This window comes from Oncorhynchus masou, chromosome 27 (genome assembly GCF_036934945.1).
Source record: "Oncorhynchus masou masou isolate Uvic2021 chromosome 27, UVic_Omas_1.1, whole genome shotgun sequence".
In the NCBI taxonomy this organism is placed as follows: Eukaryota; Metazoa; Chordata; class Actinopteri; order Salmoniformes; family Salmonidae; genus Oncorhynchus; species Oncorhynchus masou.
This window is the reverse complement of record NC_088238.1, coordinates 43,285,037-43,296,974: the sequence shown is the minus strand read 5'-3', so window position 1 is coordinate 43,296,974 and position 11,938 is coordinate 43,285,037. Positions and strand designations below refer to the sequence as shown.

Below are 11,938 nucleotides of genomic sequence, written 5' to 3'. Positions count from 1 at the left end.
GTGGAGTATGAAATAATTTTTAAATAACAAATTTTTGCTATCATTCTTTTTTTTTTACATCCGTTATTAAACAGAAAATGCAAATAAATAGTTGAATGATTATGAACATGGTCTTTTGCCTGCTAATACCTGCAATGTAGTGAAGAAAACCATTAGACAACAATAACGTCTAATGTAACTGGCCCCTCTAACAGTACAACTGGCCCCAGCTTGGCCCCCCCAGTTGAAATGGTCTAGAACCGCCACTGCTCCTCACATCCCCTCTACTCTCATCTCCTCTCCTCCCATCCCTACTCCTCTCATCTTCCCTCATTACCTCTCCTCACATCCCTACTCCTCACATCCCCTCTACTCACATCTCCTCACATCCCTACTCCTCACATCTCCTCTCCTCACATCCCCTCTCCAAATATCTCCTCCCCTCGCCTACTCACATCTCCTCTCCTCACATCCCTACTCCTCACATCTCCTCTCCTCACATCCCCTCTCCAAATATCTCCTCTCCTCGCCCCTCCTTTCCTCACATCCACTCTCATCTCCTCTCATCTCCTCTACTCACATTCCCTCTTCTCACATCCCCTCTACTCACATCCCTACTCCTCTCATCTTCCCTCATTACCTCTCCTCACATCTCCTCTCCTCACATCCCCTCCAAATATCTCATCTCCTCACATCCCTACACCTCCTCTCCTCACATCCCTACTCCTCACATCCCATCTCCTCACATCTCTTCTCTCCTCACATCCCCTCTTCTCACATATCCTCTCCTCACATCCCTACTCCTCACATCCCCTCATCTCCTCTCCTCACATCTCTACTCCTCACATCCCCTCCAAATATCTCATCACATCCCTATCCCCTCACATCCCTACCCTCTCCCATCTCCTCACATCTCTTCTCTCCTCACATCCCCTCACATCTCATCTCCTCTCCTCACATCCCCTCATCTCCTCACATCCCCTCCTCACATCTCATCTCTTCTCCTCCCTCCTCCATCCCTCCTCTCTCCCTACTCCCCATCCCCTCCAAATATCTCTCTCCTCACATCCCCTCCCCTCACATTTCTCATCTCCTCTCCTCAAATCCCCTCTCCTCACATCTCCACTCATCTCCTCTACTCACATCCCCTCTCCTTATATCTCTTCACATCCCTACTCCTCACATCCCTTCTCCTCATATCTCCTCACATCCCTACTTCTCACATCCCCTCTCATCTCCTCCTCACATCCCCTCTACTCTCATCCCTACTCCTCACATCCACTCTCCTCACATACCTACACCTCACATCTCCTCTCACATCCCATCTCTACACATCTCTTCTCCTCACATCTCCTCTCATCAGTGAACGGTTGTGCCTTGAAGATGAGGGAGAGTTGTTTAGTGTTTTATGTGCATTGCCTAATTTGTATTACAGCATATTGGATGACTGTCATTCATATTCTATTCACCCATTACACTCAAATTTCCCCTGTACCCATCATGGGGTTGCTACAACCTAGACTATGAATGCAAGTTTACAACGTAAGTGCACAGATCAACATAATTTTGAGTAATCAAGGTGATACCCATCAAATCTAGGGGTCAAACAGGGAAATGGTTCCAATTGTTTTTTTGCACCATACATTTTCCCATAGGGGATTTTAGAAACACTTAAAATAAGGGCTGTGTTTCGTGTAGGCTGACACTGGCATGAAGTTTTATCTATTCATCTATTTATTTATATATTCAGCTCTATTCAAAATTATCACGTCATCTTTAGCCGAAACCTTTGCTAAACAGGTATTGTGTCAATTTAAAACTTGCACAAGACAGTTCACAGAAGTGTCAATTTAAAGAAATATAGCCAATTTATTCAATACTACATTTAGCTAACATTAGATAGTTAATCCAGAGATTCTTACCTTTGCCTCGATTTGACAGTGTTGTCCAGATCAACATGGTATTTGTAGTTATTTATGATAGCCACATTAGCAGCTAAAAAGCATTTTAAAAATTGTGGGTAAATACAGGTTTATATATTGATAATAGTCACCTTGTTCTAGGGAGATTTACACGATTATGAAAACGTCACGCCAGGGTAAGCCTACATGAAATACTATCTGAAGTGTTTCCATAATTTGAAGTGTTTCTAAAATCCCATATTGAAAAAATTATGCTTGGAAACATTTCCCTGTTTGACTGCTAGGTTTTATGGTACTTTTATAGCCAGCTAGCATCCCTCTCTGTTTGAGTAGGCTAAACTAGCTAGCTGCTTAAGCAGTTTAGCAGTTACACCGGCGGGACAAGTGGCAGTAAATTACTAAAACCAAAAGCTTACCTTGATTTAGAAGAGTCCCAGTGTTGGATTGCCATAGCCAGCTAGCTAACAATTCATCCCTCTCTGTTTGAGCTGGGTGTTTGAGTAGGCTAAACTAGCTAGCTACATTCGCTAGCTAAGTGAAAGTTTAAAAAAAAAACAACCAAACATAGCTCTCTCTCTCTTGCTTCTCCATTTTGGAGGAAATTAATTTGTTCAAAACTGTTCAAATATTGTCTTTCTCTCTCTTTGAGTCAACTTGTGCTGGAAATGTTTAATGTTTGTGCTTTTCTAATAACCATTTTCTATTTTCATGAAAGTGTCTTACTGAATGAATCCTCACTATCAGTAGTTGCAATTTGGCAGTTTACCCAGACCTTTGTTTTGAAAACTAAAGATATGTCAGTTTCAAGGTCTCAGCTAAGAGAGAAGAGGCCTCGTGAGGTATTGGACTGTCTGTCACATGTTATGAACCAGTACTGGTCGTCACATGAATGAAACAAAACAGTAATGATGAATGAATTATGTTAAATCATGCAAATATAACTTGTCTGTGTATAGCCATATATAAGACAACTGCTGGGACTGCCCCAGCAGAGCTCCCGATTGACATGTGTACTATGGTGCATTGAGTTTGTTGGAACCACTCCAGCACCCTGATAATAAAGGATGATTAATATAAGATTGAATTTGAGTGTCCCTGGTGGGAATTTCCATGACAAACTACTCACCACATTTTACACATTGCGTTGCTTGCAAGCTGTAGCTTATGCTTTCAGTACTAGATTAATTATCTGATCCTTTGATAGGGTGGACAACATGTCAGTTCATGTTGCAAGAGCTCTGATAGGTTGGAAGACGTTCTCCAGAAGTTGTCATTATAACTCTGTAAGCCTATGGAAGGGGTTGAGAACCATGAGCCTCCTAGGTTTTGTATTGAAGTCAATGTAGCCAAAGGAGGACAGAAGCTAGCTGTCCTCTGCCTACACCATGGTGCTACCCTACAGAGTGCTGCTGAGGCTACTGTAGACCTATTTAGTATAGTTTTATCTAAAAAGGATAACGTTTTTTAATGTTTCACTATTTTTATTTTTATGAAATTTCACTGAGGATGGTCCTCCCCTTTCTCCTCTAAGGAGCTTCCACTTCATCACATCCCCTCTCTTCTCCTCACATCCCCTCTCCTCTCTACTCCCATTCCCCATCTCCTCTCCTCCCATTCCCCCATCCCACTCCTCTCCTCCCATTCCTCACCACGCTCCTCTCCATCCATTCCCACATTCCCTCTTCTCTCTATCCCCTCTCCTCCCATTCCCCTCATCCCCTCTCCTCCCATTTCCCCATCTACTCACCTCTCCTCTCATTCTCCATCCCCTCTCCTCCCATTCCCCCATCCCTCTCCTCCCATTCCCCTCCATCCCATCCCCTCTCCTCCCATTCCTCCTCTCCCATTCCTCTCTCTCCCTCACCCTCCCTCTCTCCCCTCACCCTCCCTCTCTCCCTCCCTCTCTCTCTCCCTCCCTCTTTTGTGCCACATCTGTTCCTTTCCTCACCCACGTTCTCTGTCCCCTCTCCACGTCGCCTGGTATATACATTTGTCTCATGCTCCAAATAATCTCTCCCAGCATGCAGTATTACAACCATTTATCTTCTCAGACTCATTTCCATTCCGACACTCCATCTACATCCTTAAAATTCACAGAGGATGGATGGATGGATGGATGGATGGATGGGAGAAGGGGGAGAATGTGTGATAAACAGATGGACCGTAGACAGATAGAAATAGGTCTGAGAAAGGTGGGAGAACAAATTAGGAATATCTAGAGATGGGAGATCACACACACACACACATACGTGCGCAGGCACGAAAGCATGCACACATGGCCACAAACTTGTGTTACAGAGAAATAGAGCTGGCAGCCATGTTAGTGAGTGTGTTTGGGCGCAGTCAGTCTAGATGGCCATCCAGGCTCACAATGTTCAAGGCTCCGCCTCAGCTCTCCTAAACTAGCCAGCCAGCCAGGTAGTGGGCTGGCCAGCAGCTTCAAATTTAACCTGAGTGTGTTTGGGTAACCTACATTGAGGCACACTCTAAACTATCGGTCTCACTCCCCAACTCACACACATTCAGACACAAGTATGGACGCGCACTCACACGGACACAAGTTTGGACGAACACAAGCATACGCTCACACACACACACACACACACACACACACACACACACACACACACACACACAAACACTGCCGTAGAAGTTTGTGTTACAGAAAGAAAGAGCGACAACAAAATTCCTTTGCAATCTGAGTCAAGTACCAGAGTGTATGTTTATTCCACGGAAATCCAGCCTTTCCATAACAACAAACAGCACTATCAAGTTGGCCTACAAGTACAACACTGAAAGACTGAGATTGCTTGAGGTTTGAACTCATGTTGAGTTACATGAAATCAGACCTAACACAGCAGTGAGACATTGGTTAGGATGTGACACCCTAAGCAGGACTTGCTGAATCAGTTCCTCCACAAAACCCCAACACCCTCCCAAACTCTGCCCAGGCCCAGTCACATCTGCCAGGAAATATCCCTGCTTCGTCTCAGGCCTTTGGGCCTAGAGGCTGCAAGTAACCTTTTGGCTGAACGTAAAACACTACCCCACCACATCAGAGGGATGAGAGCCCTTCTGACCTTCTTATCCTTCTTGCTTCTTTTCGCTTTCTCCATTGTTGCATCTCTACCTCTGTGTGTGCTGCTGTTTGCTACAGCAGACTGACCTCACCCACTGTCCCCCCTCCACTCCCCCCTTAGTGACTTCTGCACAATAAGCAACATCTGGTTCTCATTTCTAAAAACCAAAACAACACGAGGGGGCGGGGGAAGAGGAGAGGGAGCAAGAGAGAGGAGAGAGATGAGTGGAGAGGAGAGAGAGATCCTGGCTGTTTCACACATAATTCTCAGTTTTTCCAAAGGAGATGTTAAATTGGCTCTGAGAAGTAAGAGGTTCATTCCAAGCCATTGTTCAAATGCTTTACAATTCTCACTTGGGAGAGAATCTGTCTGAGAGACTTTGTATTCAGCTTCAAAATACTTGGTTCTTCTTACACTTTAGATGTCCTCCGTTAAGAATGCTCATTGTTCATTGCATAGAATTAGAATTGCTTGATTGTAAAATTCTATGGTTCACCCAGTGACACAACAAATAGCCACACCTAACAGTCATCACACAAGTGGAGCTGAGCAGTCCTTGGTCCAGCCCCATGAAAAAGAAAGGAGGGGAAAATAAAGCTTAATCGCCATAGAAAAGAATCTGCAACTCAGCGGCTAGCATGCCTTAATTACAGTGGTACTTTGCTGAGATCGGCAAGAAGACCTGAGAGAGAGCGAGAGAGCAAGAGAGAGATAGGGCAAGGGAGAGAGTGCCTGAGAGAGAGAGAGAGAGAAGGAAAGAGAGGGAAATAGCTCCGGAGAGAGAGAAAGAGCAGGCAAGAGAGGGAGAGCCTGAGCAAGAGAGAAGGCAGGAGAGAGGGAGAGAATGGGAGAGAGGAAAGAATGAGAGAGGAGGTAGAGAGAAAGGTTGAAAGATACTGAACATTTGGTAACCTTACCTCCCCTTCTAAACACAGACTGTTGGCTAGTCAAGGTCGCTCTAAAATTACAGCCGATGTTACAAATACAACGTGTGCTTAAATATAACGTGGGCAGTCTAATACTTTATTCCTTTAGAACACACACACACACCCATAAGCTTCTGTGACAGAAAGAGCAAGAAAACATTTGACCGCGCATCAACTTAGCCTAGTTCCTAGTCTCTTGTATAAGAGGGGCATTGGTCGGACATTGAATGGGAAACTTTTGCAAGAGTGGCTGACACACACACAGCAGAGTAGCTGACACAGTGAGATGCCTGTGGGATCACTTCAGAGATGGTCAATCTGCCTTTCCTATAGGAACAGTCTCTTAGTTAATCATCTTTCCAGACAACAGGCAGTCAGCAGCGTGGGACACACACTCTGTCCCATAACACACTTTCCCCTGTGTCTACGTGTGTGTGTGTGTGTGTGTGTCTGGAACACACAGGAATGCAAAGTTCTTTAATTGCAGCCTTACACAGCACTTCATTAGGAGACTGATTCACACCCACATACACAATGGAACGTTTACATAACACAGTGAAGTCACAAGGGGGCAGTGTAAAGTTACCAGCAGCAGTAATACCACATATACATACAGCTTAAGCACATTGCAACAGATTTGCTTATAACACAAAGGTGTCACTAAAGAATTGCATCTAGTTAAGCAGAGCTTCTGCTCATAGCCTATATGTGTGCAAATAATAAAACACACACACACACACAGCTACACAATTTAACTTTTCTGTTTGACAAACCCTCCCACTCTTCACCAGACCACACAGCACTCCTTCTAGAGCAGTACTGGAGACAAAATGGCGACGAAGCCTGACTATTGACCTAAACTGGTGAAATACTGCATTCTAGTGGGGGAAGGATGACATTGAGGGAGTGAAATACAGTTGAAGTCGGAAGTTTACATACACTTAAAACTCATTTTTCAACAACTCCACAAATTTCTTGTTAACAATATAGTTTTGGCAAGTCGGTTAGGACATCTACTTCGTGCATGACAGAAGTAATTTTTCCAATAATTGTTTAGACAGATTATTTCACTTATAATTCACTGTATCACAATTCCAGTGGGTCAGAAGTTTACATACACTAAGTTGACTGTGCCTTTAAACAGCTTGGAAAATTCCAGAAAATTATGTCATGGCTTTAGAAGCTTCTGATAGGCTAATTGACATCATTTGAGTCAATTGGAGGCGTACCTGTGGATGTATTTCAAGGTCTACCTTCAAACTCAGTGCCTCTTTGCTTGACATCATGGGAAAATCAAAAGAAATCAGCCAAGACCTCAGAATTGTTTTTTGTAGACCTCCACAAGTCTGGTTCATCCTTGGGAGCAAATTTCTAAATGCCTGAAGGTATCACGTTCATCTCTACAAACAATAGTACGCAACAGCATGGGACCACGCAGCCATCATACCGCACAAGAAGGAGACGCGTTCTGTCTCCTAGAGTTGACAGTACTTTGGGGCGAAAAGTGCAAATCAATCCCAGAATAACAGCAATGGACCTTGTGAAGATGCTGGAGCAAAATGGTACAAAAGTATCTATATCCACAGTTAAACGAGTCCTATATCGACACAACCTGAAAGGCCGCTCAGCAAGGAAGAAGCCACTGCTCCAAAACCGCCATAAAAATTCCATGACTATCGTTTGCAACTGCACATGGGGACAAAGATCGTACGTTTTGGAGAAATGTCCTCTGGTCTGATGAAACTAAAATAGAACTGTTTGGCCATAATGACCATTGTTATGTTTGGAGGAAAAAGGGGGAAGCTTGCAAGCCAAAGAACACCATCCCAACCGTGAAGAACGGCGGTGGCAGCATCATGTTGTTGTGGTGCTTTGCTGTACTAGGGACTGGTGCCCTTCACAAAATAGATGGCATCACGAGGTAGGAAAATCATGTGGGTATATTGAAGCAACATCTCAAGACATCAGTCAGGAAGTTAAAGCTTGGTTGCAAATGGGTCTTCCAAATGGACAATGACCCCAAGCATACTTCCAAAGTTGTGGCAAAATGGCTTAAGGACAACAAAGTCAAGGTATTGGAGTGGCCATCACAAAGCCCTGACCTCAATCCTATAGAAAAAATGTGGGCAGAACTGAAAAAGCATGTGCGTGAGCAAGGAGGCCTACAAACCTGACTCAGTTAAACAAGCTCTGTCAGGAGGAATGGGCCAAAATTCACCTTATTCTGGGAAGCTTGTGGAAGGCTACCCGAAATGTTTGACCCAAGTTAAACAATTTAAAGGCAAAGCTACCAAATACTAATTGAGTGTATGTAAACTTCTGACCCACTGGGAATTTGATGAAAGAAATTAAAGCTGAAATAAATAATTCTCTCTATTATTCTGACATTTCGCATTCTTAAAATAAAGTGGTGATCCTAACTGACCTAAAACAGGGATTTTTTACTAGGATTAAATGTCAGGAATTGTGAAAAACTGAGTTTAAATGTATTTGGCTAACGTGTATGTAAACTCCCGACTTCAACTGTATATTACTTTGTTAAAACCTTTACCAACCGTGTTCCTAATATTTGTTCATACATATGTTCAAGAACAAATAAAAAAGTAGATGAACAGTACGTTGTAAATATACATTAAAGTTTACTTTTGAAAAACATTGAAAAGGGCAAAATAAGTACTACAAAGCCATACACCAACTCCACCATTTTGTTAATAAGTAATGTCAGCTGGAATGGAAAATATGATTTCTTGTTTATTTTTCTTCAATAAAAGGTTCCCTTTGGGTTTTAGCAGAAGAGATTTATTGCGTTCCTCGATCCTTTTAGCTTCTTCCCGTTTCTCCCTCCACACTTCCATCCCTTCATCCACCTTAGGGCTGAGATTCACTACACTTCTCTGGAGGGAGAAAATAAAATGAAGGGAAGGGATAAATAGAAGAAACAGATGGAGGAGTAGAGTTGCATCAAAAGGAGAGGATGTTCAAGAGCATACAATATATTGCTGACACAGCTAAACTCAGCAAAAAAAGAAACGTCCCTTTTTCAGGACCCTGTCTTTGAAAGATATTTCGCAAATACCCAAATAACTTCACAGATCTTCATTGTAAAGGGTTTAAATACCGTTTCCCACGTTTGTTCAATGAACCATAAACAATTAATGAACATGCACCTGTGGAACGGTCGTTAAGACACAAGCTTACAGACGGTAGGCAATTAAGGTCACAGTTATGAAAACATAAGACACTAAAGAGGCCTTTCTACTGTCTCTAAAAAACACCAAAAGAAAGATGCTTAGGGTCCCTGCTCATCTGCATGAATATGCCTTAGGCATGCTGCAAGGAGGCATGAGGACTGCAGATGTGGCCAGGGCAATAAATTGCAATATCCGTACTGTGAGACGCCTAATACAGCACACCTGCGGGACAGGTACAGGATGGCAACAACAACTGCCCAAGTTACACCAGGAATGCACAATCCCTCCATCAGTGCTCAGACTGTCCGCAATAGGCTGAGAGAGGCTAGACTGAGGGCTTGTAGGCCTGTTGTAAGGCAGGTCCTCACCAGACATCACTGGCAACAATGTCACCTATGGGCACAAACCCACCGTCGCTGGACCAGACAGGACTGGCAAAAAGTGCTCTTCACTGACGAGTTGCGGTTTTGTCTAACCAGGGGTGATGGTCGGATTCACGTTTATCGTCGAAGGAATGAGCATTACACCGGGGTCTGTACTCTGGAGTGGGATCGATTTGGAGGTGGAGGGTCCTTTATGGTCTGGGGCAGTGTGTCACAGCATCATCGGACTGAGATTGTTGTCATTGCAGGCAATCTCAACGCTGTGCGTTACAGGGAAGACGTCCTCCTCCCTCATGTGGTACCCTTCCTGCAGGCTCATCCAGACATGACCCTCCAGCATGACAATGCCACCAGCCATACTGCTCGTTCTGTGCGTGATTTCTTGCAAGACAGGAATGTTCTGCCATGGCCAGCGAAGAGCCCGGATCTCAATCCCATTGAGCACCTCTGGGACCTGTTGGATCGGAGGGTGAGGGCTTGGGCCATTCCCCCCAGAAATGTCCGGAAACTTGCAGCTGCCTTGGTGGAAGAATGGGGTAACATCTCACAGCAAGAACTGGCAAATCTGGTGCAGTCCATGAGGAGGAGATCCACTGCAGTACTTAATGCAGCTCGTAGCCACAACAGATACTTACTTTTGATTTTGACCCCCCCATTTGTTCAGGGACACATTATTCAATTTCTGTGAATCACATGTCTGTGGAACTTGTTCAGTTTATGTCTCAGTTATTGAATCTTATGTTCATACAAATATTTACACATGTTAAGTTTGGTGAAAATAAACGCAGTTGACAATGAGAGGGCGCTTCTTTTTTTTGCTGAGTTTACATACAAACTTATAGGGAGGTAATATGAAGAAGAAAAAAAGGGGGGGTAACATAAGAGAAGGTAATGACTGCTAACGTCTCTCTCTCCTGCTTTCTCCTCTGCTGTTCTTTCAGTGGGGGTGCCGACCGGCCATCTGTGTATAAAACACACACACACACAAATCATAACACCAAAAACCACATGAACATAACGTTTTCAAATGAAACACACAAACGACACTCACAGCATCTACCAGCTCCATTGACCAACCACACACTATGTTCCTGCAATACATTCAAATTAATGCTCCAATCGTGAACTTGCCTGCAAAGAACCAGTCAGGGATATCTGTCAGGGGACCATACTCTGTTCCACTGCAGGCAAGACCATTTCAGCGGGCAAGACCATTTCAGCGGGCAATACCATTTCTGTGGACAAGACCATTTCTGTGGACAAGACCAAGTGGAATTGTAAAAAAGTATACCAACAGTCAAAACAGCTGTATTATCTACAATTGTGGGTGTTTCATTTTGTCTTAACAGTTTCTGTCTTTTAGAGCTTACTCTGTCATCCACTTGATTCCGGCCTGTGCCCCACAAGTCGTAGTAAAACAACGTCTGGAATGCCTCTAAGCTGAAAACAGACCAGGAATTAAATTCATTTAGCTAGGCTGTCTAACCTGTGTTTCTGAATCTGACATTGATTGGGCAGCTCACGTACAAAAAAATAAAAAAACATAATTGAAGAGAACAATGCATTCGTTAGAAATATCTGATGACAGGGCTGTCAAAGACCAACATATGTTACACAATACAATTTGACTGAGACATGTAGTTCATTCTGAATCAATCAGGACCACTGACCAATAAAGTTGTCTAGCTAGCTAGCCATTTAAAAAAATCTAAGGTAGCCATCTATCTAAAGATCAAGCGCAGTCTTGTAAACTGGAAGCCGGATACTATTTACATTTCAGAAGGAAATTACCATTCGGTTGAATGAAAATGACAAGTAATTGTAAATAACCTCACCTGTACTACACAATGTCCTAAGGGGCGCCGCCATGTTGGATTTACATGGGAGGATTGTTTTGACCACTAGCAGTGCTCAAGATACGGCAAACAGGTGGTGGATTGGAAAAGAAAGTAGTAACAGGCAGCAACGTGCGATGATACATTTGTTACATTATAATAACGTTGATCACGCTCTATTAGACAATGATTATGTGGACTTCAGGTGGTGGTGGTGGTGATGATGATCATACACTTACAAAATCAAACGTGAGGTCTTAATTGGTTGAGATGAAGTCGTATTTTATTATCATATAATTACACACTTGTATTAGATTAGACTATTATGCTAAAATACCAAATTATAATATTGCATTTACACTTGAATGATACGTCAATATTTAAAAAGTATAATTACACGCACAATTTGTCATATAAAATGTTTTGTCCCCCAAAGTTGATGTCATAATTGTGAATAATATTTTCCCGTGCTCCAGCTGCTCTTTACACTGAGTAAACCATGAAGTATTTTTCTGTTAACTTTACAGACAAGTCCCCACTCGCCGACAATGAACGCTCTCGTCAACTCAAGGGAGCAGGAACCAGGCACACACCGAAGCCAGTGCGTTTCAGTTTAAGCTAC

The 11,938-nt window shown here is 43.3% G+C and overlaps 1 long non-coding RNA gene across 1 annotated transcript; it reads right to left on the bottom strand.

Moving 5' to 3' along the window:
* Positions 1–8,522: 8,522 nt before the first annotated feature.
* Positions 8,523–11,372, bottom strand: LOC135516233 (uncharacterized). The gene is made up of 5 exons (XR_010451913.1): positions 11,317–11,372; positions 10,852–10,921; positions 10,613–10,734; positions 10,385–10,442; positions 8,523–8,801 (listed from the first exon to the last, which is right to left on the bottom strand). It is a non-coding gene; the product is annotated as an uncharacterized LOC135516233 (long non-coding RNA).
* Positions 11,373–11,938: the final 566 nt, after the last annotated feature.